This window comes from Dipodomys spectabilis, unplaced genomic scaffold, assembly GCF_019054845.1.
Source record: "Dipodomys spectabilis isolate Male_0828 unplaced genomic scaffold, ASM1905484v1 ptg000367l, whole genome shotgun sequence".
Classification (NCBI taxonomy): domain Eukaryota; kingdom Metazoa; phylum Chordata; class Mammalia; order Rodentia; family Heteromyidae; genus Dipodomys; species Dipodomys spectabilis.
Window position 1 is genome coordinate 250,125 of NW_024871044.1, and position 6,645 is coordinate 256,769.

A 6,645-nucleotide genomic window follows, 5' to 3' on the forward strand; every position below is an offset into this window, starting at 1 on the left:
AGTTATACAGTAGGGGAGAGACAAACAAAGCAACACAGAAATAATATAAATATGTTAGAAACAATCGCATGAAAGCACGAACATTTGAATACTTATTTTGGGGTTCATTTCACATAACATCAACTTATCTGAACTTTTCTGCTTGTCTCACACATATACAAGTTGCAAATAAGGGAAAACATGGGACCTCTATTTATTTGGGCCTGGCTTTCAACATTTAACTTAATTTTTTCCAATTCTTTCCATTTCCTAACAAATCGGGCAATGCCATTCTTTCTGATGGAGACATAGAATGCCATTGTGTATATATATATATATATATATTTTTTTTTTTCTTGATCCATTCATCCACTGAGGGGCATCTGGGTTGGTTCCACACCTTAGGTATGGTAAATGGTGCTACAATAAACATAGCTGTGTTGGTAGCTTTAGGATGGTCATGTTTGTGATCATTTGGGTAATTGCCCAAAAAGGGGATGGCTGGGTCATAGTGGAGCTCTATGTGGAGTCTTTTGAGGAACCTTCATAGTGCTTTCCAAAGTGGTTGAACAAGTTCACACTCCCACCAACAATGCAATAAGTTTCCCTTCTGTCCACATCCCCTCCAGCATCTGTTGTTATTAGAGTTCTTGATTATAGCCATTCTAACTGGGGTGAGGTTGTATCTCAATGTTGTTTGATTTCCATTTCTTTTATGGCTTTAGAGGTTAAACATTTCTTAATGAGTCTATTGGCCATCCTTCTTTGCTCTTCAGAGGAGTTTCTCTGTAAGTCTAGCAAACTTATTTATAGGCAGTTGTTTCTTTAAGTATTTAATGTTGGGGGATTTAATTTTTTGAGTTCCAGGTATATTTTAGATATGAGACCCGTGTCTGTGAAGACTTCTCCCAATCCGTGGGCTTTCTATTGAGCTTGTTAGCAATGTCCTTTGTCATGCAGAAGCTCTGCAACTTCATGCAATCCCATTTGTCCAGCCTTTCTTTGATGTGTTATATTTCTGGGTCTCTAGTAAGTATATTTCAGCCTATGCCAGGGAGACTTAGGGTTTACCCTATTCCATCCTGTAATGTTTTCAGAGTGTGTGCTTTGTCTCCCAGGTTTTGTTTCATTTGGAGTTGATTCTGGTGCAAGGTGATATATAAGGATCTAAACTTAGTTTTCTACAAGTAGTTAACCAATTTTGCCAACACGATTTACCGAAGAGGCTGTCTTTCTTCCATTCTATTTTTTATGTCTTTTATTGATTATTAGATGGCTATAGGTCTGTAGGTTCATTTCTGGGATTTCAATTCTATTTGATTGGTCCTGAGGTCTGTTCTTATGCCAGTACCAAGCTGTTTTGATTACTAAGGCTTTGTAGTAGAGTTTGAAATTTAGTATTGATATTCCTACAGCACTGTTCATTCTAATAAGCTTCACATTTGCTATTCGGGGTCTTTTCTTGTTCCATATGAAATTTTGGATTGCCTCTTCTATTTCCTTGATGAATGAGGTTGGAATATTGATAGGTATCGCATAGACTTTGTAGATAGCCTTGGGAAGCATTGCTATTTTCAGGATGTTGATCCTTCCAATCCAGGAGCATGGGAGGTTTTTCCACTTTCTAAGTTCTGTTTTGATTTCCTTTTTCAGGTTTTAAAGTTTTCGTCATAGAGGTCCTTCACTTATTTGGTTTAGTTAATTCCTAGGTATTTTTTAATGTTAATTTTTATTTTTTGTGAACATACTGTACAGAGGGGTTACAATTACATGGTCAAAATAATGAGTACATTTCTTATCAAGCATTGCAGCTTCCTCTTTGTTTACACTTCACATCCCTTCCCAGACAGGTATTTTATTTTTTGTGCAACTATTATGAATGGAGTTGCTTTCCTAATTTCAGCCATGCATTTCTCATTGTTGGCATACAGAAAAGCCATTGAATTTTGAGGGTGAATTTTGTACCCAGCTACTTTGCCAAAGCTTTGATTCATGTTGAGTAATTTGGGAGTGGAGTCCGAGGGATTCTTTTAATACAAGATCATGTCATCTGCAAAGAGGGAGAGTTTTACTTCTTCTTTCCATATTTGGATTGTCTTTACGTTTGCAATTTGTCTTATTGCTGTAGCTAGGCTTTCTAATACTAGATTGAAGAGAAGTGGAAAGAGTGGACATCCTTGTCTCGTTCCTGAGTTAAGAGGAAATGGCTTTACTTTTTCACCATTAAGTATAATACTGGCTGTAATTTTGTCATATACAGCCTTTATTGTATTGATGAATGTCCGGATTCCTAATTTTTCCAGAGCCTTCATCATATATGGGTGTTGGATCTTGTCAAATGATTTATCTGTATCTGTTGAGATAACCATGTGATTCGCGTCCTTACTCTTGTTGATATGATGAATTATATGAATTGATTTGCTTATACTGAACCTTTTTTGAATCCCTGAAATGAATCCTGTTTGACCATGGTATATGATTTTTTGGATGAATTGTTGAAGCCGATTGGCCAAAATTTTGTTAAGTTTTGCATCAATATTCTTCACAGCAATGGGTCTATCTATAGTTCTCTTTCTTTGATGAGTCCCTGCCTGGTTTGGGAAGAGGGTTATCATGACTTCATAGATTGAGTTCGGTAGTGAACTTTCTCTTTCAATTTCATTGAAGAGTTGAAAGAGTATTGGTGGGTGCTCTGCTTTTAAAGCCTTGTAGAATTTGTCTGTAAATCCATCTGGTCCTGGGCTTTTCTTAGATGGAACTTTTCTTATTGCTGTTTCTATTTTCAATGCTTGATATGGGCCTGTTAAGATTGTTTAACTCATCTTGGTTTAGTTTCGGCGTGTCGATATTTGCTAGGAAAAGGTCCATTTCTGCCAAGTTCTCAAACTTATTAGCATAAAGGTTTGAGAAGTGTTCCCTTATAATATTCTGAATCTTGGTTTGTTTGATTTTTTTCCCCCTCTCTGTGGTGGTTTCCATTCTCATCTCTGAGTTTATTTATTTTGGTCTGTTATCTTCTTTCTTGATAAATTTGCTAAGGGTCTGTCAATTTTGTTAATTTTTTTGGGGTCCTGTCATCGGGCCTGAACTCTGGGCCTGGGCACTGTCCCTCAGCTCTTCCACTCAAGGCTAGTGCTCTACCACTTGAGCCACAGCGCCACTTCTGGCTTTTTTCTTTTTGCTTATTTGGTGCTGAGGAATCGAACCCAGGGCCTCAGGCATGCTAGCAAGCACTCTACCACTGAACCACCTACCTAGCCCAATTTTGTTAATTTTTTTTGAAGAATCAACTCTTTCTTTTGTTGATTCTTTCTATTTTTTTTTTATCGATTAGAATTCAGTTAATTCTGATGTCATTTTTATGATTTCTTTCCGTATATTGGATTGGGGCTTATCTTGCTGCTCTTTTTCAAGGTGGTTCAGGTGTCTCATTAAATTGTTGGTTGCAAATCTCTCCAAATTTGTTGATGTAAGAACTCAGAGCTATAAACTTGCCTTTGAGTATTGCCTTTGCTGTGTCCCAGAGGAGCTGATGGTTTTTGTGTGCATTTTTGTTGTATATCATGAACATTTGAATTTCCTTTCTAATCTCTTCCATGACCCACTGGTCATTCAATTCTGTGTTCTTCAGCCTCCATGTGTTATAAGACTTTCTTTGGTGGCTTTTGGTATTGAGTTCTAATTTTATTCCCTGTGGTCTGAGAGAATGCAAGGTATAACTTCAATGCTTCTAAATTTGGACAAGTTTGTTTTGTGACCTAAAATGTAGTCTATTTTGGAAAATGTTTTATGTGCTGCTGAGAAAAACTTGTATTCTGATGCTGCTGGGTGAAATATTCAGTAGATATATTTTATGTCTAGTTAATATCTGCAGTTGTTTAGATCTGCAGTTTGTCTTTTGAGTCTTTGCTCACTTGATATATCTAGTGGGGATAGTGGTATGTTAAAGTCCACAACAATTAATGTCATTGGATCTATGTGAGATTTGAATTAATGTAGTGTTTCTTGGATGAATTTGTGTGCTCCGTTGTTTGGTGAATAGATCTTTGGAATTATGATATCCTCCTGAAGGAGAGATCCCTTAATTAGTATGTAGCAACTTTCTTTAGTTCTTCTCACTATTTTTAATTTGAAGTCCAATTTATCTGAGATTTAGATTGAAACTCCTGCCTGTTTATTGGGGCTGTTTGCTTGGTAGATTTTGTTTCAGTCTTTCACTTTCAAAATTTTTATTTTATGGTGAAGGTGTGACTCCTGAAGGCAGCAGATAGAGGGATCTTCCTTTTTAATCCAACTAGAGAGTCTATGTTGCTTAATTGGAGAATAAAGTCTGTTAATGTTGAGAGTTAGGACTAGGAGGTGTTTGGGAGTTCCTGCCATGCTATCCACCTTCTTGAGGGCTGCGGCAACTGGGTTCTTCCCATGGTTCTTGGATTAGCAGTTTAGGTTCGTTTTCTTCGCCTTTATTGGGGTCTTGTTGGTTTTCTATGTGTAGGACATCTTTAACTATCTTTTAGGGCTGGTTTGGTGGAGATAAATTGTTTCAGTTTTTCTTTGCTATGAAAGGCTTTTATTTGACCTTCGTTTATGAAGGAGAGTTTAGCTGAGTACAGTATTCTTGATTAATAGTTGTTTGTCTTTAGGTCATGGCCTACATCATTCCAAGCTCTTCTTGCTTTAATTATCTCTACTAAGAAATCTGAGGTGATTCTCACTGGTTTCCCTTTATAATTGATTGATCTTTTCTCCTTGAAAGCTTTAAGGATCTTTTCCTTTGTCTGAATTGATCCTGTTAAGATTATAAAGTGACGCAGGGATGTCCTATTCTCCTTTGGTCTATTTGGGATTCTAAAAGCTTCTTGTATCTGAATAGGCCTATCTTATTGCATGTTAGGATCCTTTTAAATAAATTTCCTAGACCATTAACTTCTGTCTCTATGTTCTCCTCTACACCCATTATCCTCAGATTAAGCCTTCTGATAATGTCTTCCAAATGTTGGATAGATGTATCATATTCTTGGATTTGTCTTGGATAGTTGTAAGTTCTTTTTCTGTAAAATTTAGGCTGTCTTCAATCCCAGAGAATTGAGCTTCTGCCTGGTCTAACCTACTGTCAAGACTTTCTAATTTGTTTTTATTTCTTTTCCTTCTAATTTGTCAGCTTTGATGGCTTCAAATTCTTTGATGGACCTTTGTTTTAGATCTTGTATGAACTTATTTAGTTCCTTAATTTGGTGTTCAGTGTTTATTCTCAAATCACTTAGTTGAATGGTTATGGTTTCCTTGGACTCCCATTCCTTCTGTCTGGTTCTATTCAGCATTCCATTTGTAGTCTCCCTGAATTCTTTCCGCTGTCTTTTTATGGATTCCATGTATTCCTCAATTGATCTCTGTCTAGTCTCATCCTGCTCTTGCAGGTTCTTTATTACTTTTATTAGCTTCTTCATGTTCATGCAATTACAGTAGTTCTCTTTGACTGTTCTCAGCGATTCACACAATTCCTGTCTTTCTCTTTGACTGTTCTCAGCTTGCTCACTTAGTACCTGTCTTTCTCTCTGACTGTTCTCAGCCTGCTCATGCAAGTCTTGTATCAATTTTTGAGTAGCTTCCTCATGCTCAGAGGATATCTGTACTAACCTTTGGTTTGCCACCATTCTCTACCTATCTCGCAAACACGAGTCCTTTGCAAGTGTTCAATCATTTCTTTTTTTTTTTTTTTTTATCATGTTTACCAGTAGTATTTGTAGAGCTTTTTGGGAACTCTTCTCTGTATCATTCATTAATTGTTCTATTACCGGATTGTTGTGTCTGGGAGTTTAGAGACCCGGACTTGCTATTTTTCTTGTGTTTTTCCAGCTTTTTCTGTGCATTTGGTATGAAAGAAACACCAATTTTGTGCTAGAACACTATTTTAAGGCAAGCATCAACCAAATTTCTGTAGTTACACAGTCAAAAGGCTATAGACACAATGTAGTTCAATAGATATAATCTATTCTGCACCAAACAACTATGGATTAATGGGCTAAAAACAGCAAAGAAGAATTTGGCAAACCAGAAATTATTCATTTTAGGGAGAAATATGGGGAAAATAGGCTTAGAGGGATGTGAAGAAGTAAAAGGAAAGTGAATTTGACCAAGTCCTAATCTCCGAGAGTGAAAATGATTGGACAAAATGATAGGAGAGAGATTAAAACAAACCAACAACAAAAAAAGAAAAAAATGGAAAAACTAAAATTTAAATTTAAAAAGTGAAACACTTAAAAACCATGTAAGCTTAAATAAGTGATATTGATAGGAGAAAAGGATAGGATGAGATGAGGGGAGGGATAGAAAGGAGACATAAAAAACTAAAAAATAAAAATACTTAAAATTAGTTACTTGAATATTACATAGGGATAAAGATATAATACTGCTCTTAAAGAAGTTAAGCCTAAGTGGTTGTGATTTGAATAATAAATTTCTGGATTAAGTATGTACATAATGGGGGATAAGATCTAATAATCAATGACAGGTATTTCTCTGGAGATGAGCAGAAAAGCAATTAAGTCATGCAAAAAAAAAAATAAAACAAAACAAAAACTTGAAGAATTTTTAAAAAGGACCAAAAGGTCAAAAAGGATTTTAAAAAATCACACACACACACACACACACACACACACACACACA